The sequence below is a fragment of the Gekko japonicus genome, unplaced genomic scaffold, assembly GCF_001447785.1.
Source record: "Gekko japonicus isolate JY-2015 unplaced genomic scaffold, Gekko_japonicus_V1.1 scaffold1426, whole genome shotgun sequence".
Classification (NCBI taxonomy): Eukaryota; Metazoa; Chordata; class Lepidosauria; order Squamata; family Gekkonidae; genus Gekko; species Gekko japonicus.
The window spans coordinates 420,111-446,644 of record NW_015175402.1 but is presented as its reverse complement, the minus strand read 5'-3'; the positions used below and the strand labels follow the sequence as shown (position 1 = coordinate 446,644).

At 48.2% G+C, this 26,534-nt stretch overlaps 1 non-coding gene across 1 annotated transcript; it reads left to right on the top strand.

Annotated features, from left to right (window-relative positions):
• Positions 1-3,230: 3,230 nt before the first annotated feature.
• On the top strand, positions 3,231-3,302 carry TRNAT-GGU. Its single transcript has one exon. It is a non-coding gene; the product is annotated as a tRNA-Thr (tRNA).
• The last annotated feature ends 23,232 nt before the right edge of the window (positions 3,303-26,534 follow it).

The following is a 26,534-nucleotide window of genomic DNA, read 5'->3' as shown; positions in this document are numbered from 1 at the left end:
AATTGGTTACAGAAACTTAAACAGCATTTACATCAAAATTCCCTTATTGGTCAAACGTAAGAAAGGTGTGCCTATGCAATAGCGTCACATATTTACTTGACATAGCCTAAGTCATATCGGCCAAGGCTTGTTCTCACCCAAACAAAAGTCTTTTTCTCCGATAACAAGGAAAAGATCCATTGTGACCCAGACACTATGCAGTTATAACCTAAACAATTAGAACCATGAACCTTATATCTACTTTTGTGCTAAAAGGATATTATTGTCTTGTCTGTTAACAGCAACTGGAAAAATACCCTTGACAGGAAAGACAAGAGGCCTTCTATATACCAGACCTTCATTATATTCCAATAAAAAGATCTCTAATAAACCTAATAAATCTATATAGTCCCATCTCTACTACAGTTTGGATCTTCCTGTGGCAACCCAGTGTAGCCCTATGCAAAAGGTAGTGTGAACACGGAACAGGGAAGAGGTTTGCATCTCTTGGCTGTACCTCTCATCTTCACGCTCTGTGTTTGGTGTAGTGGTTAGGAGCGCGGACTCTAATCTGGGAGAACCAGGCTTGATTCCCCACTCCTCCATATGCAGCTGCTGGTGTGACCTTGGGTCAGTCACAAGTTCTCTCAGAGCTGTTCTCTCAAGGGCTGTTCTCAAGAGAACTCTCTCAGCCCCACCTACCTCACAGGTAGGTGTACCCGACTGAAGGGTGGGGTATAAATCCAATCTCCTCGTCCTCCTCTTCTTCTTCTTCAGAACAGAATCAATGCAAATTTGACCTTCATTTATGATAATTATGTCTGTGCATTTTTGCAAAGTACAGAACATGGTAGTCCATGTGCATAGAGCCAGCGTGGTTGTCTGAATACTCTGAGAGGTGGCCTCCTTCCTTATTAGATGTATGTGGAGAAGATCACTTGCTTCCCCTGGAGACCCAGCAAGTTTGTGTTCTGGGTACCAAAGCCAAGCAAGGCAAAAACGTAGTTCTGCATCCTTAGCAACTAAACTAAGCTGGGAAATTCCTGGAGGATTGGGGCAGTGCCTAGGGAAGGCAGAGCTTGGGGAAGAGATCAAGCTTTGTACAGATGCAGTGTTACTCTAGGACAGGGGTCATTTCCTGCAGGAGCACACAGGAGCGGACCTCCGGCAGTAAAGAGCCCAGGGGACGGGCACATGCAACAAGCCCCACCCCCTGCTCCCAGCAGCCCTCAGTCAGAGCAAGAAGCAGCCAGGTAAGTTGCAGAGCCCGCCCCCAGCCCAAAACAGTCCAGTGGCACCTTTAAGACCAAGTTTTATTCAGGTACCAGCTCTCCCTCCTCTGTGAGGACAGATCTGCACGTTCCCCCCCCCCCAATAGCTAGCAATCCAAAACAGTCCACTGGAGCCTGAGCGGTGGGTGTTGCCTTCTGACACACTTCTGGTGATGTCGGGGGTGTGGCATATGCAAATGAGTTATGCTAATGAGTTGTGCTAATGAGCTCCTGCACCTCTTTTTCTACGAAATGACCCTTGCACTAGGACTTCAATTTCTCCTAAACTTTATGGTATACCACAGTCTCTGCCCTCCAATGTTGCCTTTTCCTTCAGGGAACTGATCTCTGTAGCCTGGAAATAAGGTGTAATTCCAGAAGAATTCCAGGTTCCACTTGGAAGTTGGCAGCCCTGCTTCTTCTATGAGAGCCAGCTTGCAAAGTACAGATCATGATAGTCTGTGTGCATAGAGCCAGCGTGGTGGAGTGGTAAAGAGGAGCGGACTCTAATCTGGTGAACCAGGTTCGATTCCCCACTCCTCCACATAAAGCCAGCTGGGTGACCTTGGGACTGTCAAAGCTCTTTCAGAGCTCTCTTGGCCCTACAAACAAGCCTAGCTCGCCATGCAGTGGTGCATAACACTAAAGAACTAGAGCTTCTGGCTGCCAGACAATCCTAGGATCACCTGGCTATTCCACACACAACGCCTTGCGATAATTATTAATTAGCCCTGCTTCTGAGTGATCCTTAGGCCTCTCCCATTCAAAAATGGCCCTAGAAGTGAGCCACATGCATTTTCACAACAGGGCAATTTTACCCAGGAAAATGGCATGGGGGAAGGCTTAAAAGTGCCCTCCCCTTGTCACCATGGTCTCACTTCACATCAAAGTCCCCCACATCCAATAAGTGAGTTCTTTGAGAGCCAGTTTGGTGTTGTGGTAAAGCGTGCGGACTCTAATCTGGAAGAACTGGGTTTGATTTCCCCACTCCTCCACATGCAGCTGCTGGTGTGACCTTAGGTCAGTCACAAGTTCTCTCAAGAGCAGTTCTCTCAAGAGCATCTCTCAAAGCTCTCTCAGCCCCACTTACCTCACAGGGTGCCCGTTGTGGGGAGGGAAAGTGAAAGGAGTTTGTAAGCCACTCTGAGACTCCAAGTGAAGGGCGGGGTCTAAATCCAACCTCCTCCCCCTCCTCTCCTCCTCTTCCTCCTCCCTTGGAGATCTGCACATAGAACTCTCAATGTAGTCTATAATCTGAAAGCCTTCAGTAATGTTTCTTGGGGATCCAAGGTAGGCATTGGTTTCAGAAATTTCACTAGGCTTTATTAAAACCCTTTTGCTTTCCTTGACGGACTGCTACTGTTTGGCCCAAGCAGATATCTATTTGCCTTATTGTTTTAAAAGAAGCACACGAGGAAAGTGGCGTCTTCCCAACCAGAAAATTGCGCCTGTCAGGATATCAGAGATTCCGGACATAAACCGTGGTAATTTAAAAACACAAATGCAATTCAATTACTAGGAAAGTATTAATTAAACATAATGTCAGTCATACAAATCAGAAATATAAGTATCCGGGGACATTCTGATTCAGAAACTACAGCAGGGCCAAGCTAGATGTGACCCTGGAGAGCCATAATTTTATCTCCTGCAGCTTTTTCAGAAGCGAAGAACAGCCACGGAGGGTCAGGACTGGCTCACATCAAGGCTGTGGTACTGGTAGGTGGGTGAGCTTAACCTCCCACCCTTGTTTTCCCAGTGCACATGCCCCTCCCCCCTCCTTCCAGATGCTATTGGGGGGGAGCCATGGCTCAGTGGCAAAACATCTGTTGGGGGTGCCAAAGTTTCCAGATTCAATCCCTGCCAAAAGGGCCGGGTAGCAGGTGATGTGCTGGGATCCTGGGAAGCCACTGCCCCCCAGAGAAAGCAGCCATGAGTTTGGTAGACCAAGGATGTGACTCAGTACAGCACCGTTTAAAATGAGGGGCTGTGGCTCAGTGGCAGAGCATCTGCTTGGTGTGCGGAAGGTCCCAGGTTCAATCCCTGGCATCTCCACTTAAATGAATCAGGTGGCAGATGATGTGAAAGACATCCACTTGAGACCAGGGATGGCAGCGACTATTGGTCAGAAGGACCAGTATTGACCTTAATAGAACCAGGGTGTGACTCAGTAGAAGACAGCTTCATTTGCTGTCCCGGTGGTGGAGGGGAACATACAAGTACGCACAAGGCATCTGTCTCTACCCTCCACAGAGCAAATAATGACACCTTGGGGAGAGTGATGATCACAGTATGAATCACATTATGAATCAGTGCCCCATGGCTGCTTTTGGGGTTTTGTCTTTTTTCATAAACCACAGGAAATGATAATCATAAGGATCTCCCAGGTTACATCTAGTGACCAGGTTTGGGGGCAGAAATGTGTTTGAGAGCCAGTTTGGTGTAGTGGTTAAGTGCACAGACTCTAATCTAGGAGAACCGGGTTTGACTCCCCACTCCTCCACTTGTACCTGCTGGATGACCTTGGGCAAGCCATAGTTCTGGCACAGCTGTCCTTGAAAAAGAGCAGTTTCTGTCAGAGCTCTCTCAGCCTCACCTACCTCACAGGGTGTCTGTTGTGGGGAGGGGAAGGGGAAAGGAGTTTGTATGCCCCTCTGAGACTCCCTTGGGTAGTGAAGGGCGGGGTAGAAATCCAATCTCTTCTTCTTCTTCTTCTTCCTCACCATGGCTGATGACATTTGCCAGGAGAAAGAGACAGGACGACTGCAGACTCGTTGACTGTCTTGGCCCTCTCGACGACTTTCAGTACTATTAAACGTGTCCTCTTCTAGAACAAATTGGCTGAGGTGGGTATCAGGGCACTGCACTTCAGTAGCCCTACCCAGTTGGCTCCAGAAGGTTGCACTGCAGGACAACAACTCCAGCTGCATTTTCCTCACAGAGATGCTAGTTTTGTACCTGCAAGCAGGCCCATGGGCAGGATTTGGGGGGGGGGCATAAAATTTTTAAGGGGGCACTTAAATTGCTGTTAATTAAATCAATCTGAATGCCTGTCTCTAAAAGGGGAGGCTCCAAGCCTGTTTCTAGCCCTTCCTTTCAAGGGACAGGGCAGCGAGTGCGTCAGTTCCTAGGGAAAAACAGCTCAGAGGGCCTTTAATTGCCTTCAGAAGGCATTTAAATGCCTTTTGAGTTCCCTTCCACAGGGCAAAAAAGCTTAGAAGGGGACCTTCAATAGATCAACAATCCCCCTTTCTGCTAGCCCAGTGCCATCTAGGTGGTGGTCAAAAATAAGGTTTCTGACATGGCTATTTGTGGGGCGGGGCTTTGAATTAAGGGGGCAGGGCCCCGAAATACCCCACCGTCGCTATGGGCCTGCCTGCAAGGAAGGCCCTTTTCACCTGGAGCAGGGAGCCTTCAAATATGGAAGACTCTACCTGTAGCATTACATCCTAGGAAAGGCTGAAGCTCTCGATTCCATGGGATGTATATAGACTGGAAGTACCAAAGTTAACAACAGGAGAGAGAGAGAGAGAGAGAGAGAGAGAGAGAGAGAGAGAGAGAGAGACCCAGTCTTTGCCCTTTGCACATCCCTGATGCCCCCATTGTGTCAGCATCGCTTGCAAGCCTATCTGTCATAGGGTCCAGCTCCTGCTGGGGCACTAGGGGTTGCTCTCTGCGCTAGTGGAATATTTATCTTCTCCGGCTGCAGAGGTAAGACAGCTGACAGTTTGATTTGTTACCTCACCAACCTTTTTTTCTCAGAAGCAGAAACAGCATAGGAAAGAGGGGAGGTGGAAAGGAGAGCCCTGGCGCTGACCTTAGGCTGATTATTGGAGGGAACAAAACTTTTTAAAAAGATCCTAACCCCCATTTGCTCCTTTTCCCCGCGGCCACCTACCCCCATGGTTTCTGAAGCCTAAGCAATGCTCCTTTAACATTACTGCCTTTACTCTAGCATATCACCTTTTGACTGCGGTGGCTCAAGTGGTTAAGACGCTGAACTGCAGGCTGTGGAAGGTCGGTAGTTCAGCAGTTCGAGACCCGAGTGTGCCACATGACGGAGTGAGCTCCCGTCTCTAGTTCCAGCTCCTGCCAACCTAGCAGTTCGAAAGCAAGAAATTGCAAGTAGATAAATAGGTACCACTTCGGTGGGAAGGTAACAGTGTTCCGTGCGCCTTGGTGTTTAGTCATGCCGGCCACATGACCACGGAAATGTCTTCGGACAGTGCTGGCTCTTCGGTTTTGAAATGGAGATGAGCACCGAAACCTTAGAGTCGGATTTGACTGGCTTTTGAGCAAGGGAACCTTTACCTTTACCAAACAGCTTACATGGCTTTTCCTCATCTGAGCTTCACAGGAGCCTTGTGAGGTAGGTTTAGCTGAGGGAAGATGACTGGCCCAAAGTCACGTAGCAAGCATTGCATTTAACCTGGGCCTCCCTGATTCTACACTGACACACTAAATGCTACACTACACACACTGGGTGTACATAGGCTTCAATGGTCCCTACTTAAGAACATAAGAAAAGCCCTACTGGGTCAGACCAGTGGTCCCTCTAGTCCAACATCCTGTCTCCCACAGCGGCCAACCAGTTCCTCTGGAGAGCCAGTTACGGGGCATAGAGGACAAGACTTTCCCCTGATGTTACCTCCTGGCTCTGGGATTCAGAGATTGACCACCTCTGAATATGGAGGTTCCCCCTCCATCGGCGTGACTAGTAGCCACTGAAAGACCTATCCTCCAGGTATCTATCTAATCCCCTTTTAAGTATCATTGTTATTTTCTGATCCCCGAACCTCCATAGCCCCTGTTGAGTCTTTTGCAGTTAGATTAAGTGAATATTGGTAATATGCACAAATAGGCATGATATCCCACAAAGTGTAGAAACATTTATACACTCCTACTTTGGAGGTTCAGTAGGAAGGAAAAGCTGCAGACAGGCGAGGCAGGCAGTGTTCCCTCTAAGCTGAGTTAGTGTGAGCTAGCTTATAGTTTTTCAGCCTCCGGCTCACACATTTAAAGAGGAAATAGTGACCTGATAGCATGCAAGTTAGATTACTGTAATGTACTCTGTTGTGGGGCTGCCTTCGCAAACTGTTTGGAAACTTCAATTGGTCCAAAATATTGGCAGCCAGGCTACTGTCAGGTGTTGGTTATAGGGATCGTATCGTTTGTGTGCCACAATACCTGCACTTGTTACCCATCTGTTTCCAGGCACAATTCAAAGTGCTAGTTCTTACCTCTAAGACCCTTGGAGCCAGGTTGCTTGAAGGACTGTCTCCTCCCACACCCTCCAGTTAAGATCTGCCTCTCAAGCCCTGCTGCCTGTACTCCTGCCTTCAGTGGTGAGCTGGGTGGAAACTAGAGACAAGGCATTTCCTGTGGTGGCCCCTCGTCTTCGGAACAGCCTCCCCCTTGAGGCTTGCCCGGCACCTACTTTACTTTCTTTTAGGTGTCAGGCTAAAGCCCATCTTTTTTTAACCCAGGCTTTTAATTAGGGGTTTCTGTCCTCAGTTTATCGGCTTAATGGGCTGCTTTAGACCATTGAGAAAAGTGCTAAAAGGATTTGAAGGCTTATTGTAGAAATATTATTCCCTGAAGAGGGATCTCTGACAGTAGCCCAACCCTGTCAGAGTAAGGCATAGAAAATCCATTGTAAGAGACAGGCTGCAGTCACACTGGAGGCGTGGCGCGATCTGGCCGTGCCTCTACTTGCGGCGGTTTAAATAGTTGTGGGAAGTTTTGATCAGACATCCCACCACGAACCAGCTTTACCGCATGTTCGCCCTGTGGTCGATTGTTCAGATTGTTGCGGCATCTTTTTTTTTGGTCTTCCACCCATGCGCATAAGCGTGTATCCAAAGCTCCGGCTCCTTTTTGACAGCTCCACAATCCCTCTGCCAAGTACTCCGCCCCGTCTCAGCCTCCTTCCCTTCACCTCTCTTCCTTGGAATACTGGGGGTGATAAAGTGCAGATTTACATGAGAGTAGTCTCATTGACCTCAGTGCTTTTACCCTTGTGTCAATCACAGGATGCTCTCAAACAGCAACTCTGATGCAGAAACAGGAGAGGGTTGGGGGGGGGATCAATGGTCCCTCTAAGCCGTGGAGTCTTGTGAGCAAAAATTCCACATTGTGAGCTACTTGGCATTAAAGTTGTGAGCGAGCGATTTGGCTGCTGCAGAAATTTGTTTGCTCTAGAGACGTCCTTCCTGAGCTAAGACAAGAATGTGCGGGCCGGAGGCTAAAAAACGGTGAGCTAGCTCACACTAACTCAGATTAGAGGCAACACTGGGGGGAATTTGTCACTCGAACACAACTCCCTTGGGGACTCCCGATCCAGAATGACTACTTGGTCGCAGTGATTGACAATGCCAGGGGCACTTCTGCACACATAGCTACTTAATGGGGGGGACAAAACGAAAGGAGGTGGAAACAGAAGGGAAGGTTCGGACTTCCCAAACGGCTTGACTTCACAACAAGGGGGTTCAGACATCTGGAAATGCGGGGTGGAAGTGCTGGCATACCTAAAGACTGGACTTTCCCCACTGTTGGCAAACTCCGCTTCCAGGACGCGCCAGACCCATGTGCCAATGAGTGGGGCACGGAAAGCAAATGTTGTCTGATCATGCTCTTTACATCCGCAAAGGTGCCGCAACGATATCGGCGCAAACTCCTCATGTGGCCACAGCCTGAATGTTAAATCCAGACTGAGACCAAGATCCAGTCACACTCTTAGAAGTACTCCTCCCTCCACCCCACCCCTCTCTGTCCCCACTGGTGGACCTCCTGATGGCACTGGTATTTCTGGCCACTGTGTGACACAGAGTGTTGGACTGTCTGGGCCTTTGGCCTGATCCAACATTGGCGTCTCTTATGTTCTTATGAAGAGAAACATTCCTCCTAGTTATCATCTTTCCATGCCTCCCCTCCTAGAAAATGCTCCTCTAGAAAGGACGCTGCCCAACATGACTTGACAGAAGAATCAGTCCTAGGAGGGAGAACCCAAAGAATGACATTCCAGAGAGGAACAAGGAGACCATGTAAAGAGCAGAGAGCTGGACTTCAGAGAAACAGGAAACGGAAATGTTTAGTGAGCAGCCAAGCTCTTGGCAAAAGGCTAACATGGAGGATGGGGAGCCTTGATGGATTTATTTGGCTCCAGATGATCTGGTGTGTTTGCTAAGCCAAGCTTAATTAAAAGATGGTATGCCGAGGGCAGGAAGCCCCTGCCTGGGATTCTCTCCTTCAGGAAGCACAGACTGCTGCTCTAGTTAGGGTCATTATCATACGGGGATCTTCTCCTGCCAAGACCAAGTAATAGAACACTGTCGTGATGCCACCTGGCAGGGTCCTTTCCAACTGAGGCGGGAGAAAGGCTGTCACACAAGAGACAGCCAAGGACAAGAGACCTGAACTCATTTCCACCGCTCTGTTAACCATGTACATTTCCCTGCTGTGTATCCAGCCATGTTTCATATGTTTAGGATAGGACTGGATTAACTACTCGGATGCGTCCCTTTAAAATAGTGCTACCATTCACCAACTGCAACATTTTAGTGGATTAATCACTGACATTTTAACTAACCAGTTAGTCGATGTGATTTAGGGACACCAAGTTGCACAGCCAGCAGGAACTTGGGAGACAGAGACATGGGGGGAGCATGGGGCAGTACATGTGCCATGAAGTCACTTCTGGAGAAAGCGGGAAGTGATGCCATGCTGCTCTAGGAATTGCTGGAAACTCTATGCTAAGACCAAAGCATTTCTGGTGACTCCTAGAGTGATATGGTGTCATTTCTGGCTTTCTCCAGGAAATGATGTCACACCGTGCATGATGGTGACTTTTTAAAAGTTTTCTCCCAGCACTGCTCAGAGCAGCCTCAGGCAGCAAGGGTTGTCAGTGGAATGCCTCCCGCCATAATGGGAGCCCTGGCAGCCCTAATGTGATTTAAATAACATTTTAATGACTTTCAGAATTCCAGTAGAGGTGCTTTGATATATTGAAAGAAGGGTAAGGTAGCTTAAATTCAATAAGATGGCCATCTGTTGTCAGAAGGAAAGGCCCTTCGTTAACATTTTCTTTTCAACTACAGCTCACAAAATAAACACTTAGGCCCAACAATTAAAAGCCACCTTCAACATAAAGCTGACCACCACCACCCCATTCATTGATCAACTTATCAAGCACAGAATCACTTGCAATTCGGCTCCTGTTTGCACTTGCACAGTTAGATGTACTTTTAAACAATCAGTAATGGATGCATTTCCTGCTTTCTGCACCTGTGCAATCAGCAACATTTGTTGGTAAAGTGACCACAAGAACTGACAGCTAGATTAGCTAGGTTCACAGGCAGACACCTGTGGCACACAAAGACATCTAAGTAGTAAGTCACCAGAAATCTTAAAACATTTTCCCCTCTTTTAATTATGCCTTTTAATAATCAGAGGTAGTTGTGGCAGATGGAGGGGCAGCAGGTGGGTGGCAGGGGGCAGCTGTGAGAAAGCAGTGTAATCACACAAATAAACATGCACAAATTTGTACAGATGCCCCTGAAAAACTGGCTCCCTGACTGTGACCAGCAAGAAGGACACAAGCCAAAATGGCAGGTGATTAAGCCTTGCTGTGTGAAACATGTCAGGGTCCTCCTAGGCTATACTCAGCATATCAATTATGTACTGCCGCTTGGCTAATACCAGCTTATTTGAGCATGCAAAAACAGAGCAGAGGCCACCATTCGTAGCTGGTGTGCCACATCCAACCCATGGGTCATTATGAGCTTGTCAGGAGACAGGAAGGAACTACGTGTGCTGCAGTTCAGTTTAGCCTTGAAATCCTGAGGGTACCTGGAGCCATTTAATGGACACAGGATTCGGAAGACTGTTTTCCAAGAAATAACTCTATTTGTCTCACAAGGAGGAAATTGAATCAGAGGCTACCAGGTGGGGACTCTCTTCTGTCCTTGGTAGACTTGTGTGTACAAGAGAGAGGGACTCCCGGGAGCTTTAATTAACTGCCTCTTCTCTCTCACACAGAAGCTGTGTTGTTTGCGCTTTTCCGTGAAAGGCTCCATTGGCCTCGTTTCACGGGCAGGCGCCTAATCCTCTCTCATGCTTCAATGTCATATCAATTACCCATTCGATATTGAATTATCTCCGTCAGGGCATTAAGCTAATGAGACGCACTGAGGACTCCCACACAGGGAATACCAAATGCTCCATGCTCCTATCCAGACCCTATGCTCATTTGTTTTTCTTTGTAATTAATGCTAATTAGTGTGTGTGTGTTTGTTTTTCCTCTCCAACCACAAATCTAGCCGCCTTGTCCCATTGCTCTCTGGGAAGTCATTGGCTTCAAGGCAACCAAATTGGTTTTCACAAATACAAATGTATGTACATTAGAGAGGCCCATCAAGTTTGACCGATCTGAGGGGTGTTTGGCAAGTTCTGGTCCTCTTCTCTTTTTTTAAATTCCTAAACTTCTTTAGATCTGCACTGCACTATCCCATACACCACCAGGGCAAGGAACTCAGTCAGAGTAGTACTCAGCAGAAGATACTGAGAATCAAGTCTGCTATCCGTCTCTGTCTGAGGAATTAAAACAGATCACCTGTAGCATACAGCTTGGATGTGGACACTAGATTGTTGTTAAGAATACTAATTGGAGTGGAGACTTATAGATGCGTTTGGGGCGTGGAATGGTATACTATAGCCCAGGGGTCATTTCGTAGAAAAAGAGGTGCAGGAGTTCATTAGCATAACTCATTCGCATAACTCATTTGCATATGCCACACCCCCTGACATCACCGGAAGTGTGTCAGAAGGCAACACCCACCCCTCAGGTTCCACTGGACTGTTTTGGATTGCTAGCTATTGGGGGTGGGGACACACACACAGATCTGTCCTCACAGAGGAGGGAGAGCTTGTACCTGAATAAAACTTGGTCTTAAAGGTGCCACTGGACTGTTTTGGACCAGGGGGAGCTCTGCAATTTACCTGGCTGCTTCTTGCTCTGAGGGCTGCTGGGAGCAGGGGGTGGGGCTTGTTGCATGTGCCCGCCCCCTGGGCTCTTTACTGCCGGAGCTCCGCTCCTGTGTGCTCCTCCAGGAAATGACCCCAGCTATAGCCCCAGATCTCGGAAGCTAAGCAGGGTCAGTGCTTGGATAAGAGACCACCAAGGAAGCCTTTGCAGAGGAAGGCAATGACAATCTACCTCTGCTTAATCACTTGCCTTGAAAACCTCTTGCTGGCGTTGCTATAAGTTGGTTGTAACTTGATGGCGCATACCTACATACACAGATACGTTTGGTGATCAGTAGGTTTCCACTGTAAGATGATGTGTCAATGTGTCCATTATGGATTTGTACCGTAGTGCCCAGATATACCCTAATCCCAGTTTTCAGTCTCCACTACATTCTACTACTTCTAGTAATGCTTCCCAGACAAATCCAGACTTTTCACCGCACCTAATGAGTTTCTCTCTCTGAAATTGTGCAAAAGGAAGTCCAGCCCTGTTTGGGGTCAAGTTAGCATTGGCTGGTTTTCATTGTCACATTCTGCAGTCACATGCAACAATAACATGAGCCGGGCCCTCTCATAAGGACATAGTCCTGCTGGATCAGACCAATGGTCCCTGTAGCCCAGCATCTTGGTTCACAGAGTAGCCAAACAGTTGCTCTGTAGGGCCAACAAGCAGGCCATAGAAGCCAAGGTTCCCCCTGAGGTTGCCTCCCAGCACTGTTATCCAGAAGTCTACTACCTCTGAATGAAGAAGTTCCCTTTAGTCACCGTGGCCTGTAGGGAAGGGCTGTGGCTCAGTGGTAGAGCATCTGCCTGGCATGCAGAAGGCCCCAGGTTCAACCCCTGATGTCTCCAGTTGAAAGCACCAGGCAGTAGGTGATGTGAAATATATCTGCCTGAGATGCTCGATGGACTGATGGTCTCGTTCGGTATAAGGCAGCCTCATGTGTCACCTCTCCTCTATGAATCTGTCCCATCCTGTTTTAAAGTTCACTCACTGAAAACAAGCAGGATGTTCAGCTGTAGACTAAAGGGCAGCTCAGAGAGGAGCAGGGAGATCAAAGCAACAGGAGGTATAGACACCACATGCGATAGTTCCAGCTTCACAGACAGCCACCTTTTCTGTCGAAGGGTGGCCTCAGCACTGAATGGCCTGCTGATTCCCTTACAGAAGTGCATTCTTCTAGCCATCATGCATACAGTTCTGGCTTCTCTGTTGTTCAGAATTCCAGATCCTTGCTTCAAAGATTAAACACAAGCACTCTGCCATTGTCAACGCTCCTTTTCTGCATACATGCAAAGCACTTCTCCGGGGAGAATGACAAGCTTTTGGAAACTTTTGTTTCCCGTCAGCCTGATTAGCTCAGAGTCCGCTCACGAGAGACGGATCACGACCAGCCCAGGCTCAAGGCACAATGCTCGTGCACATTTCAAAGCACTTGCCCTTCTAACCTGCCGCTTTGTATAGCTGGCCCAGGTGCAGCCTACAGAGAGAACTGAATGGAGTTCAGTGGCCTTGACAACCAGCAGGCAGGGACTTTTATGCGTCAAGCTTTTTTGTGGCAAAAGGCTGTTATTCTTTGGCACCGTTGTAGCTGCGAGTGCTTTTTACCGAGCAGAGCCCATCACTTTGCCCTGCGGGGCGCTGTGGCCCAGGGATAGGATGTGCATTGTACCAAACAGCTAGAGCCAATCATACGCTATTTGACAAGACGGTAACTGCTGGACCACCTTGTTGAAGGACAGAAGCTGCTCGTTGACTTGAGCCAGCTTCGGAATTACGCCACCGTGCAGATCAAAATGGAATGGCAGGAGTGTAAAGAAAAGCTGGAACAAGAGAGGATTCTTGGCAGTCTCAAGTTCAGGGCTGTTTGGGGGGGGCCAAGCCGACGGCTTGGGGTGGCACAGCAAGGTGGGACTTAGAAACCTGTGCACCGTGGGATCTCAGCAAACTCCCAGCCATCAGCAGCTGGGGTGGTGACAGGCGTATTTTCCTGGGCCCACACGACCACCAGTAGGGTTGCCAGGCTCCAGGCGGGGCCCGAAGATCTCGCGCTTTTATAACTGATCTCCAGCTGACAGAGATCAGCTCCCCTGGAGAAAATCTGATACAAAATCACAGCACTGAGGCTGTAGCACTGTGTGAAAAATGCAGATGGACATGTAAAGTCCTAAAGATAATCTGTTTCAAAGGTTATAAACGATCAACATCTAATACATTCATACATATTCAGTATGGTCCACATAGGACTCCTTAAACAGCTTAGATACTTTAGAATACGGCCAGACTCTCTTCCTGTACAGTCAAGGTCTTCTCTGAAGGGGTCAGTGTCTGATATATGGCTGCTTTGAAGGGTGAACTCCATGGCATTGTACCATGCTGAGGTCCCTCCCTTCCCCAAACCCTGTCCTCTCCCAGATCCATGCCCAAAGTCTCCAGGTATTTTCCAACCCAAGCCCCCGCAGCAACACCAGAGGCCCCGGAGGGGATGGGAGTACCTTGCTTAAGGAGACAAAATGCTTTGAACTGGTCTTGCCTTGGTAGTCTTGAGTTCAGGGTCTTGCCTGTCGCGGGGCTTTTCCTGGGTTCCCAGAGTGAAGGAGTGTGCTGTTTAAGACCATGAGAACAGCCTTGCTGAATTAGAATGGGTCTCTCTTGTCTAGCATTCTGCTTCCCATGCCCAAATGCCTCTAGACACTGGCATGCAGAGCAGGAAAATAATGGTCTTCTCCTGCTCCCCCGCCCTAAAGTTTTCTTTTTAATCAGAAATATACTTCTTCTATATATGGCAGCTCCAGTTAGTTCTCCTTGAAGATTGCCTAATATGACTCCCCATGCCTGCAAAACATCCAGGCTGAAGACTACCGTTTTTAAGAAGCTGAATATGATATATGATATGGCCACTGATGCTGCATCCCTTTGATCCTGCTATTATCCCAGGGCAAATCGGCTTTGAGGTTTTTAAAGCACTACACAAACATGAAGCAGCAATACCAAAGGAGTATCAAAAATAACAACAACATCCAAGGCTGGTCTACACTTGCATTCACATGTTTGAATGCTCCCGTTACCTTGAAAATATCTTGTGGGCAGGGAAAGGACTGGATTAGAACTTTAGTCTCTCTTATGCTAGTTTCGTTCTATTTGCAGGGAATTTTTACATGCAAGAATATTCAGCAATGATCTCTTACCTGCAGTTTATCTGACCTGCAGCTATCTCTTAAAACTTCAACATTCTGCTACTTGTATAGCCCCAGCTTCAACAGACAATGATGACTCTAGCCTCACACGGGGTTTATAGCAACATGGAGACAATTCCCCATTGTGCTCTCATTGCCGCTGCAAATGCAGAGGCTTTCACAGCAGTAACTGAAGGTTGTCATGGGGATATCCTCCGTGGTACTCCCTTGCGTGCGCCATTCCTCCACTCAAGTGCTTTTTGCTGGCTTGATAGAAATGTTGGTTGTAGGTATATTGCTGTAGTGTGACATATGAAAGCCAGTGCAATGTAGTGGCTAAACAAGACAATATGGCATCCCTAGAGATGCCCTGGGGATGACAGGAATTCTCTCACTCCTGGGGCCCCAAACCTGCTGTGGGGCCCTTGAAACCAGGATTGGGGGGAAGACTCCTCTCTAAATACTATGGTCCGGAGCTGCATTGGGTCCTAGCAATATTTGAAAATTGAGGGGATTCCTGTGGTTAAATGGCAGTGCCGCATTGTCTAGTTTGGCCCTAAGATCTGGAAGACCCAGGTCTGAATACCCATTCTGCCATGGAAGCTCGTTGCATTACCTTGGGCCAGTCATACCCCCTCAGAGTAGCCTACCTCACAGGGTAAAATGAAGAAGGGGTAGAAAAGAGCAAGAGTTCAGTAGCACCTTAAGTAAAGATAAAGGTTCCCTTGCTCGAAAGCCAGTCAAATCTGACTCTAGGGTTGCGGTGCTCATCTCCATTTCAAAGCCGAAGAGCCAGCGCTGTCCGAAGACATTTCCATGGTCATGTGGCCGGCATGACTAAACACCAAGGCGCACAGAACGCTGTTACCTTCCCACCGAAGTGGTACCTATTTATCTACTTGCAATTTCTTGCTTTCGAACTGCTAGGTTGGCAGGAGCTGGAACTAGAGACAGGAGCTCACTCCGTCATGCGGCACCCGGGTCTCGAACTGCTGAACTACTGACCTTCCACAGCCTGCAATTCAGCGTCTTAACCACTTGAGCCACCGCAGCTCCTTAAAGACTAACAAAATATGTGGCAGGCAGGGTATGAGATTTCGTGAGTCACTGCTCACTTCTTCAGATACAGCTAGAATGGGAGTCCATCTGTCCCATTTATTGGAAAGTGGAGTGATTTCAGATGCCAAATGACATTAGCAGGTGAATAACAATAGCAGGCATGATTGGACTGAGGTGAGATATGCAGAGGGGTAATAGGCATGGAGAAATCAGCATTGGTAATGAGACAGGAAACCTAGGTCTTGATTCATTCCAGGTGGATGCATTGTCTTGAGCTTCATTATCCGTTGCAATTCAGCAGTCGCTTTTTCTAATCTCGCTTTGAAATTCTTATGTAAGAGAACTGCTACTTTTACGTCAGCAGCTGGACGTCCTGGAAAGGTAAACTATTTCCTCACTGGTTTTCAAATGTTGTGGTTCCTAATGTTAGACTTATGTCCATTAATTTTTTGCCAAAGGGACTGGCCTGCTTGTCCAATGTAGAGGGTGGAAGGGCATTGTTGACATGTGATAGCATAAACCACATTAGAGGATGAGCAGGAATATGAACCAGAGATTATATGGCTGATGTTGCTGGGTCCACTGGTGGTTTCGCTAGGATCTATATGAGAGCAAAGCTGGCATCTTGGCTTGTTACCAGAGTCCATGTTACTGTTAAGTAGTTTGTCATTTAAGGTGCTACTGGACTCTTGCTCCTTTCTACTGCTACAGACAGACTAATACAGATACCCATCTTGAAAAAGGAGTCGGAGAGTGATTCAGCAAGAACACAACTTTATTCTTCAACTCGAACACAACTCCAACACAGATCAACATCTGATAGCCAGAACAGCCTTTACATTGCAGCTGTCCTGCTTTTAAACATTCCCGGCTAGTGTAGCCACACCCACTGTACAAATATCAACCTATGAGGTTGCAGAGATAATGTCCAATCACATTAGTTCCCGCTCAGGGAGCTTGCTTGAAGTGATTGGCTGGTTACTTCCTGGGCTAGCAATACTACTGGATGGATTTGGATCCTAGCCCAGGACGAAGCTTAACATTACAGTTCAGTTAGATGTTTCACATGTCATGCATTCAAGGCAGCTTTGAATACACTACACCAGGTTCAATCCCTGGCATCTCCACTTAAAAGGATCAGGTGGTAAGTGATGCAAAAGACCTCTGCCTGGAGAGCCACTGCCAGTCTAAGTACACAGTCCTGACCTTGATGGACCAATGGTCTGATTCACCAGAAGAGAGCTTCATGTGTGTTACTACTGATTTCAAAAACAATCCATCATAAATCCACTCAATGGCGGGGGAGTGTTGGGTTTGAGGGGATACAGAAAAGCAATGGCGTAATATGTGGCCAATGGTGTAATATAGGGAGCTTTAGAAATCCAACCTTCCTGTCCACATGGTGAAGGAACCCATTTTGACACAAAACTCTCTGGAGGAATCAGAGCAAAACAGGTTTGGGAAAGACTCAAATGGGAAAAGAAAGGAGACAGAAGGAGAACACTTACAGGATGACCTAATGTGGGTGCTCCAAAAAAACACAAAACCTCTCCAGTTTGAGAGCCATGGCAAAGCAAATTGTCTGCATGGAAGCAGGCACAGTATTTTAGCGCATGCTGGGCCCTTGTGGGCCCATCCAATGTAGAGGGTGGAAGGGCATTGTTGACATGTGATAGCATAAACCACATTAGAGGATGAGCAGGAATATGAACCAGAGATTATATGGCTGATGTTGCTGGGTCCACTGGTGGTTTTGCTAGGATCTATATGAAAGCAAAGCTGGCATCTTGGCTTGTTACCAGAGTCCATGTTACTGTTAAGTAGTTTGTCATTTAAGGTGCTACTGGACTCTTGCTCCTTTCTACTGCTACAGACAGACTAATACAGATACCCATCTTGAAAAAGGGGAGAAAGGATAAAATGAAGGGGAGAAGGGGAGCATATTGTAAGCTACTGTTGTAAGCTACTTTGGGTCCCCACTGGGGAGAAAAGTGGGACATAAATGAAGCAATTTAGTACTGGGGAGGGGCTGTGGCTCAGTAGTAGAGCATCTCCTTGGTACACGGAAGGTCCCAGGTTCAATCCCCGGCATCTCCACTTAAAAGGATCAGGTGGTAAGTGATGCAAAAGACCTCTGCCTGAGACCCTGGAGAGCCACGGCCAGTCTAAGTACACAGTCCTGACCTTGATGGACCAATGGTCTGATTCACCAGAAGAGAGCTTCATGTGTATTACTACTGATTTCAAAAACGATCCATGATAAATCCACTCAATGGCGGGGGAGTGTTGGGTTTGAGGGGATACAGAAAAGCAATGGCGTAATATGTGGCCAATGGTGTAATATAGGGAGCTTTAGAAATCCAACCTTCCTGTCCACATGGTGAAGGAACCCATTTTGACACAAAACTCTCTGGAGGAATCAGAGCAAAACAGGTTTGGGAAAGACTCAAATGGGAAAAGATAGGAGACAGAAGGAGAACACTTACAGGGTGACCTAATGTGGGTGCTCCAAAAAACCCCACAAAACCTCTCCAGCTTGAGAGCCATGGCAAAGCAAATTGTCTGCATGGAAGCAGGCACAGTATTTTAGCTCATGCTGGGCCCTTGTGGGCCCAATCCAAAGCCAATCCAGGCTGTACAGTCCACATATCTTAACTTCCCATAGCGAACATGGGATTATCCCAGGTGTGAGGGCAGTGCCTTTTTTATCAGGATATTGGCCCAATCCCTTGACTGCATGCTTCAGCACTAGACATAAAGGTGAAGACTTTATCGGAAGATTTAGTGGAACAGATTATCAGATTTGCGGACACATTTCAGACATGTTCTTCTGGGTAAACAACATCTAATCAGTAACAGAACAGTTGAGACCATCATCCCGGTGTAATTCAGTCTCAAGCAACGGCAGAACCAAATAGATCAACTTGTTCAACATTTAAACAGTAAACTAGTCATAAAGAAGCTGCTCCCTCAAATCTAATCATGTATCGCTGATTAAATGTCGCGTCGTTCTCCTGGGGAAGGGCACAAATATGCAGAGCATGTCAGGAAATCTGATAATCAATTTGTTAATAAATCTTTCTTGCACCGTTGCCTTTGCCTGTTTGCAATTCCTCTGCTGTGCAGTGTGGGCCTCCTTCTGTTCGCACTTCTGCTCTTGCACCTCAAGCAAAAAACATGGAGTTGTGGCAAGAATTTGAAAGGTTATCATCCAGGGTTGCCAGCCAGGAGCAACTGGAGGAGACCACGGGGCCTGCCGATCAGCTGGAGGGCCCTTTAAATCTAACAGGAAGGAGGGAGAGGGTCTTTTATGAGCTGAGGCTGACTTAGATGCAATTCCATTCACCATGAATATCTGCAGGGGGTGGGGCCCCCCCCCCCCGCCCCTGGAATGCCCCCCAAATCCCCCTGCCGGAGCAGCAACAGAACCTGGCAACCCTAGATGGAGGTGGGAATCTATTTTATGCAGCTCTGATTGATAACGCCGCTGACATCAGAGCCGGGGATTTGCATAGGATTGGATAAATTAGCTTGTCACTCCTAGAAAGGAGGCGGGCTTAGATGCAATTCCATTCACCATGAATATCTGGACATTTGGGATTTTCACTTCAGTTTTCAGTCTTCAGTGGTAACTGGGTCCACGGGAGATTGGGCAGGAGTTAACCATCCCTTCAACTTCTTGTTACTGCAAGGAACTCTGCACGTGTTCCAAGGAACCTACTACAGCTCAGAAAAGTTTAGCTTAGCAAATTCAACAGCATAGTTTTTCATTCAAACCTTTCTGTGCTGTTGTTGCTATGTGCCTTCGCTTATATTTTGGTTTTGCCCTTTTCCCACCATCTTGGAATTCAACCACCCTTTTCCTTTTCTCTCTCTCTCTCTCTTATAATAAACCTTTTGAATATAAAGACTTTCTTTTGTTTTGCTTGGTACAATTTATTTATCTGGGATATTCCTCTTAGTCTCTTGTGCTAGGCTACACGGGTGTTACCAGGTTGGTTATAAGGTGTTTTCTAGGGTTTCTACCCTGTCACCAGTGTTCCCTCTAAGCTGAGTTAGTGTGAGCTAGCTCACAGTTTTTTAGCTTCTGGCTCACACATTTTTGTCTTCCCTCAGGAAGGATGGCTCCAGAGCAAATGATTTATGCAGTGGCCAAATCACTCACTCACGACTTTAATGCCAGTAGCTCCCAAAGTAGAATTTTTGCTCACAAGACTCCACAGCTTAGAGGGAACATTGCCTGTCACTTTGCTGCTGTTCTAGTACTGGGCTGGAAGGGTGCCTTCTCAGTGGGTCAGTCTAGTTGTTCTTAGGAGGTCCTGAGCAGTGGCAGCAAGTTACCAGTGTGTTTTCCAGGGAGCCCTTGGTCTAAGGGATTTTCCCAGCAAGAAAAGACATCATTTCCCCCTTCCCACCATAACAATAGGATTTTAAATTGAGGAGATGGTAAATGGCCTATTCTAAACAGGGTTCCACTGCCCCCCTGAAGGAGGAGGTCCACAGCTTGGGGTACTCCTGCATGGCTCTATACTTCTGAAATCTCCAGTGGCAGCTGTGGTCAAGACTGCTGTCTTCCAACTTCCACCTTCTCCTTAAGGAACTTGCTTCCATTAGGGTTGCCACCTGTCTGCTGGCAGGGGGCTCCTGGCTTGGTCCTGGGGTCTTCTTTCATGCACATGAATCACACGTGCCATGATGACATCACCCAGAAATGACATCATCACACTGGGCACGGTGTACGGGGGACGCTCTAGCATTCGGCTAAAAACTCTATGGTCACCATAGAGTTTTTAGCCAAATGCTGGAGCATCCCTCGTGCAACGTGCCCAGTGCAATGATGTCACCTCTGGGTGACGTCATCGTGCCAGGCACGCCAGGCACAGCAGGGCTGTTCAGGGGCGGGTCTTCCCCCGTGGCCAACTGGCCAGCTGCAGATTGGTGCCCCTGAAATTGGGGAAAGCCCTGCCCCCATCAGGGGGTTGGCAACCCTAGCTTCCATAATCCATGTTGGGTACCTTCTAGACTGTCCTGCCACAACAGACTCCATGTACAACTCTCTTTGAAGATAAGTTCACAAGCTACAAGTGATACAAAAATACAGTGCCCTGACTTTCAACTTGTGAAAACTGCTGCAACCATAAAACGCTTGATCTGAAAAGAAAACTTGCTTCAAGGTCTGCTCAGCAGTGCCAGTTTAACCTTTAAGCCTTCCAATACCTAAGTCTTGCCTAGTAATGATGCATGGAGAAATGATGCATGGAAGAAAGCTTAACTCCCCTGGCCATCATCCTAGGGTTGCCACCTTCCAGGTGGGGCCTGGAGTTTCCCTGGAATTACAATCGATCTCCAGACTACAGAGATCAGTTCTCCTGGAGGAAACGGCAGCTTCAGAGGGCAGACTACATAGTATGCTGTAGGTTCTATTTACAATTGCTCCCCAAATTCCCCGTTCCAAAGGCACCGCCCCAAAATTTCCAGGAATTTTCCAGGCTAATGTTGACCCACTATGGCATCCCTAGAACCCTGATCTGAACTGAGACTCCCTGTGCCTGGGAACTGAATCCCCAGCTGGGAAATCCTAGCACACATCTGATCTGAAGGGACTAATAATGGCAGCCACAAGGGTTTTATAATATGTGAATCGGCCCTCGGTGATTTTGCCTGCTTGCTGAAGACAATCCTATCAGTAATGAAATCCAAGGCCAGGAGTTCAGGCATGAGGGATGCCAGCCTCCAGTTGGGACCTGGAGATCCCCCAGAATCCCCCAGCACCTCTGGGCTAGAGAGATCAGTTCCCCTGGAGAAAATGGATGCTTTTGAGGACAGACTCTGTGGCCCAGGCCTTGTACCTCACTGAGGTCCCTGTCCTCATCAGGCTCAATGCCCAAATCTCCAGGAGTTTCCCAGCCTGCGTCTGGCAAGCTTACTGTCCTATCCCCCGCCAGTGGCCAGAGAGGACCGCGCAGGTACAGTGCGAGAGGACCTACCAGGCACACTGATAAATGTTTAAGGACCCATTGATTTGGGGCCTACTTAGGGTTACCATTTCTTAGGGTTGCCAGATCTCATCGATGCGCCAGCGGGTGGTGGGAGGGAGCCTTCTGGGAGTGGGGGGGGGCTCTGCAGCACGATGACATCACCTGGAAGAGATGTCATCAGATCAGGCCAGGAAAAACCAGGGGAACACACGGTCTGAGACGACCAAACAAAAAAATACCGTGCTCAATCTACATTCGAAAGCAAGAAATTGCAAGTAGATAAATAGGTACCACTTTGGTAGGAAGGTAACAGCGTTCCGTGCGCCTTGGTGTTTAGTCATGCCCGCCACATGACCATCCGGCACGGAACGCTGTTACCTTCCCACCGAAGTGGTCCCTATTTATCTACTTGCAATTTCTTGCTCTCAAACTGCTAGGTTGGCAGGAACATCTTCCAAAGCAGCCATTTTTTCCATCTGGAAATAAGTTGTGATTCCAAGAGTTCTCCAGGCCCTGCCTGGAAGTTGGCAAGCGTGTTTGCTTGGCACAATGTGCGTGTTTGCTTTTAGGGTGTCTCAAATCCAGTTGCTCTACCGCAAACCAGCATGGCTGCCTTCTGAAACTGCTTTTGGCTTCACTATCATGCTGACCAGACTCATACCCAGAGCCCCCAGACACAGCCAGGCTGTTCCCCTCCCTCCTCCAGATCTGGCAGTGCTGTATCCCTTCTCCACCAGGTTCTCTCACAATCTGCCTTGCATCATCTCTCCTCTCCCCAAGTTATCCACCCCACCCTCCAAATCTCAGTCTCGGAGGCTACAAAGACTTGGCAGCCTCAACCCCACCAACCATTTGTGGCACACACACCCCATCAGAGCCGCCTGTTTGCACGGGGACCAGAGGTCATTTCGGGGGGAAACGCGGGGGAACGCAGTTCCCCCGGGTGAGGTGCAGGGGGCGGGGCACATGACGAAGCCCCGCCCCCTGCTTCCAGCCGCCCCACTTCCAGCCCTCATTCAGCCAGGAGGAGGCAGGAGAAGAGGGAGGGTAAGTTGCTTCCTCCCCGCCTCTCCCCACCCCTGCCTGCCTGGGGCCAGGAAGGGCCTTGGCGGGGCTTCCTCACACTCCCGTTGGCCTTGCAGGTCCACCACCGGGCCCCTGATGTCAGGGGGTGTGGCATATGCTAATGAGATCCCCTAGCTCTTTTTCTACGAAATGACCCCTGACGGGAACTACCGACTCAGAACTGCAAAAAACAGCAAGAGGGGCGAAGTTAGAAGCACCTGGCAGGCCTCCACAGATGGGTGATGGGGATGCATTATTCTTGGTGATCCACAAGCTGTACTATCCTGATGGAGCACAGACACTTATGCACAACCAGCTGTTCATCATGAACACACACACACAAAGAAACACCTCGCTATCCAGGCCAGAAAGGTGTTCTGGCTCATTTTAAGAGCCGCAAAAACAGCGCTGCTGCAAATCCCAGCCAGACAACCCGACTCACAGCCAGCTCCACAGAGATATAAATAGCCAAGCGTGTGACTTTTCCGTTTCTAGTTAAACAGTGGCACCAAGGCAAAAGGTGAAAAATAAGCAAAGATCATTATTTTTTTCCCTCCCCAAAAACCCAGCACAAATAACCAAAGATGCAGTTAAGAGAGCTTTTCCTCACCCAAAGGCCTTCCTCTCTTCCACCGCTGATGTACTGCCAGCACAATGCAGTCAGTCACCTGCCTGAGCAAACAGGCTGACTAAACAGCCCATGCTGGAGATTAAAACCCTTCTCCGTCCAAACTTGGGTAGTGTGAAGTCTCTTGTCACCCAGTAGCAGGTGCCATTAGGCAGGCTGCGCTTCAAAACAAATACACAGGGAAGCAATAACAGGCGCGGATCAGAGGGCGTCTCCTGATTCCTGCCACCCAGAGGTTTCCATCACAATCCGGTTTGCCAACTCTGGCTTGAGAAACACCTGGAGATTTAGGGGCAGAGCCTGGGGAGGGCATCATTGGGAGAGAGGAGAGAAATCAATGGGGATGTGATGCCATAGATTCCACCCCCCCAAAGCTGCCATTTTCTCCATCTGTAGTAGGGAAACCAGCTGTAATTTCAGGAGAATTTCAGGCTCCACCTGAAGGTTGGTAACCCTATTACAATCCAGGGCATACTCAGGGGGAAGGAAGCTCTACTGAAACCTAAGGGGCCAACGGACCAAAATAAATATCATGGTCTGCTTTGGCTGCGGTCACACAGAGCCTTAGGCACGCTAGAGGGACGGAAGATAGGGGGAGTTTCCGGGCGTGATCTCACTGGCACATCTGTGGCTTGAGAAACACCTGGAGATTTAGGGGCAGAGCCTGGGGAGGGCATCATTGGGAGAGAGGAGAGAAATCAATGGGGATGTGATGCCATAGATTCCACCCCCCCAAAGCTGCCATTTTCTCCATCTGTAGTCAGGAAACCAGCTGTAATTTCAGGAGAATTTCAGGCTCCACCTGAAGGTTGGTAACCCCATTACAATCCAGGGCATACTCATGGGGAAGGAAGCTCTACTGCAACCTAAGGGGCCAACGGACCAAAATAAATAGCATGGCCTGCTTTTATATCTTTAACAATAATGTCACCTACACAATTCAAAGACATAATGCCAACATAAATTAGTAGTTGGGCCTACACAGCTCAGATCTGAGGCACGTGCTCAAGGAAACTTCTAAAACAACCCTGGCAGGTCCCAAGTACACCTGCACTAAAGCATAGTTAACAGGTGGTTAAGAGTGGCTGACTCTAATCTGGAGAACTGGGTTTGATTCCCCCCTCCTCCACACGCAGCCAGCTGAGTGACCTTGGGTCAGTCACAGTTCTCTCAGAGCTCTCTCAGCCCCACCTACCTCACAGGATGTCTGTTATGGGGAGAGGAAGGGAAGGGAATTGTAAGCCACTCTTCAGGTAGTGAAGGGTGGGGTATAAAACTTCTGCTTCTCCTAAAGCATAGTTAACAACAAGAGGTTTTAGCCAGTAAATTAACAGAGTAGTTTTGTCTAAGAAAGAATGGGAAATAGTAACTGGGCTCCAAAGGTGAGTCTTCAACCAGGCCTTTTGCACCTGGCAGTGAAATAGTAAGAGTTCATCAGTTCCAGGCCCACCTCTCAGGGCTCTCCTGACACAATCTATATTACTCACAGGCCTAGGGTTGCCAAGTGTTACCTGTATCTGGAGAATGTGGCCAAGTGCAAGGTGATGCACATTGGAGCCAAAAATCCTAACTATAAATACACGTTGATGGGGTCTGAACTGGCAGAGACTGATCAAGAGTGAGATCTTGGAGTTGTAGTAGATAACTCACTGAAAATGTCGAGACAGTGTGTGACTGCAATAAAGAAGGCCAATGCTATGCTGGGGATTATTAGGAAGGGTATTGAAAACAGATCAGCCAATATCATAATGCCCCTCTATAAATCAATGGTGAGACCTCATGTGGAATACTGTGTGCAGTTCTGGTCACCACACCTTAAAAAGGATATTATAGCTTTGGAAAAAGTGCAGAAAAGGGCAACGAATGATAAAAGGGTTGGAACACTTTCCCTATGAGGAAAGGTTAAAGCGCTTAGGGCTCTTTAGCTTGGAGAAAAGATGACTGAGGGGTGACATGATTGAGGTTTACAAGATTATGCATGGGAAAGAGCAGGTAGAGAAAGAGGTACTTTTCTCCCTTTCTCACAATACAAGAACTCCTGGGCACTCAATGAAACTGCTGAGCAGTCGGGTTAGAACGGATAAAAGGAAGTATTTCTTCACCCAAAGAGTGATTCACACATGGAATTCACTGCCACAGGAGGTCCATCAGTGGCTATTAGCGGCGCCCTCGTTGAGCCGTCGCCCTAGGCGACAGTCTAAAATTTAACAATAACGGGCCAGCCCTGCTTCCAATGAGCAAGATTGTGTACTACTTGTAGATCCCTGTGAGGCAGGGCCAGCTAGGTTTGCCAACCTCCAGGTAGTGGTTGGAGATCTTCTGGGATTCCAACTGATCTCCAGGTGACGGGGATCGATTCACAAGGAGAAAATGGCCCCTTTGGAAGGTGGACTCTATGACATTATACCCCATTGAAGCCCCACCCTCCTCAGGTTCTGCCCCCCCAAATTTCCAGGTGTTTCCTAACCTGAAGCTGGCAACCCTAGGGCCAGTGTCAGCATACCCTCGGGTAGGGCCTGGCAAGACTTGTTGTGGCCGGCCCCCCAACATGCCTTTCCCTTCCTGCTCACTTGTGGGAGCTTCTCCACCTATGTGCACAGCTGCACACCCTGTCCAGTGTCCTCAGGAAAAAGGCTACAGATGCTACAGTGTGGAGGGCTTTGAACATGGGCAGTGGGACAGTTTGCAAGCAGGGCAGGGGTAGGATGCCCTTGGAAGTAGTGAGACACATGGCTGATCAAGGTGTCTCCCCTGCCAGGTAAACTTAACAATCCCTTCTCAATGGAGAGCATTTATGCTGGCCAGACTCAATATATTTCCCTTGGCCGTGGTCACATTCACATACAAGGGTACCCCCTGTGAGGCAAGACCCTTCGGATGTCTCTGCAAAGAACCTGACTCTGTCCAGCACCTCCTCTTAAACTGCCCGCTGTTTACGCAGCTTTGTTTACACCTGATTAGCCCTCTCCTTCAACTCTCTAAAGCTACAACCAACAGAGGTATTGAATTCCTGTTAGTGGACAAAAACCCCAATGTTACTGAGCAGGTGGCAGAATTCCTTGCAAATATTCTCAGGGACCAAGAAAAAGAGGAAAGAAAAGAGGGAAGACTCTTTTTGTAGCAGGAACTCCTCTGCATATGAGGCGACACACCCCTAATGTAGCCAATCCTCCAAGAGCTTACAGAGCTCTTCTTACAGGGGCTACTGTAAGCTCTTGGAGGATTGGCTACATTAGGGGTGTGTCGCCTCATATGCAAAGGAGTTCCTGCTACAAAAAGAGTCTTCCCTCTTTTCTTTCCTCTTTTTCTTGGTCCCTGAGAATATTTGCAAGGAATTCTGCCACCTGTTCAGTAACT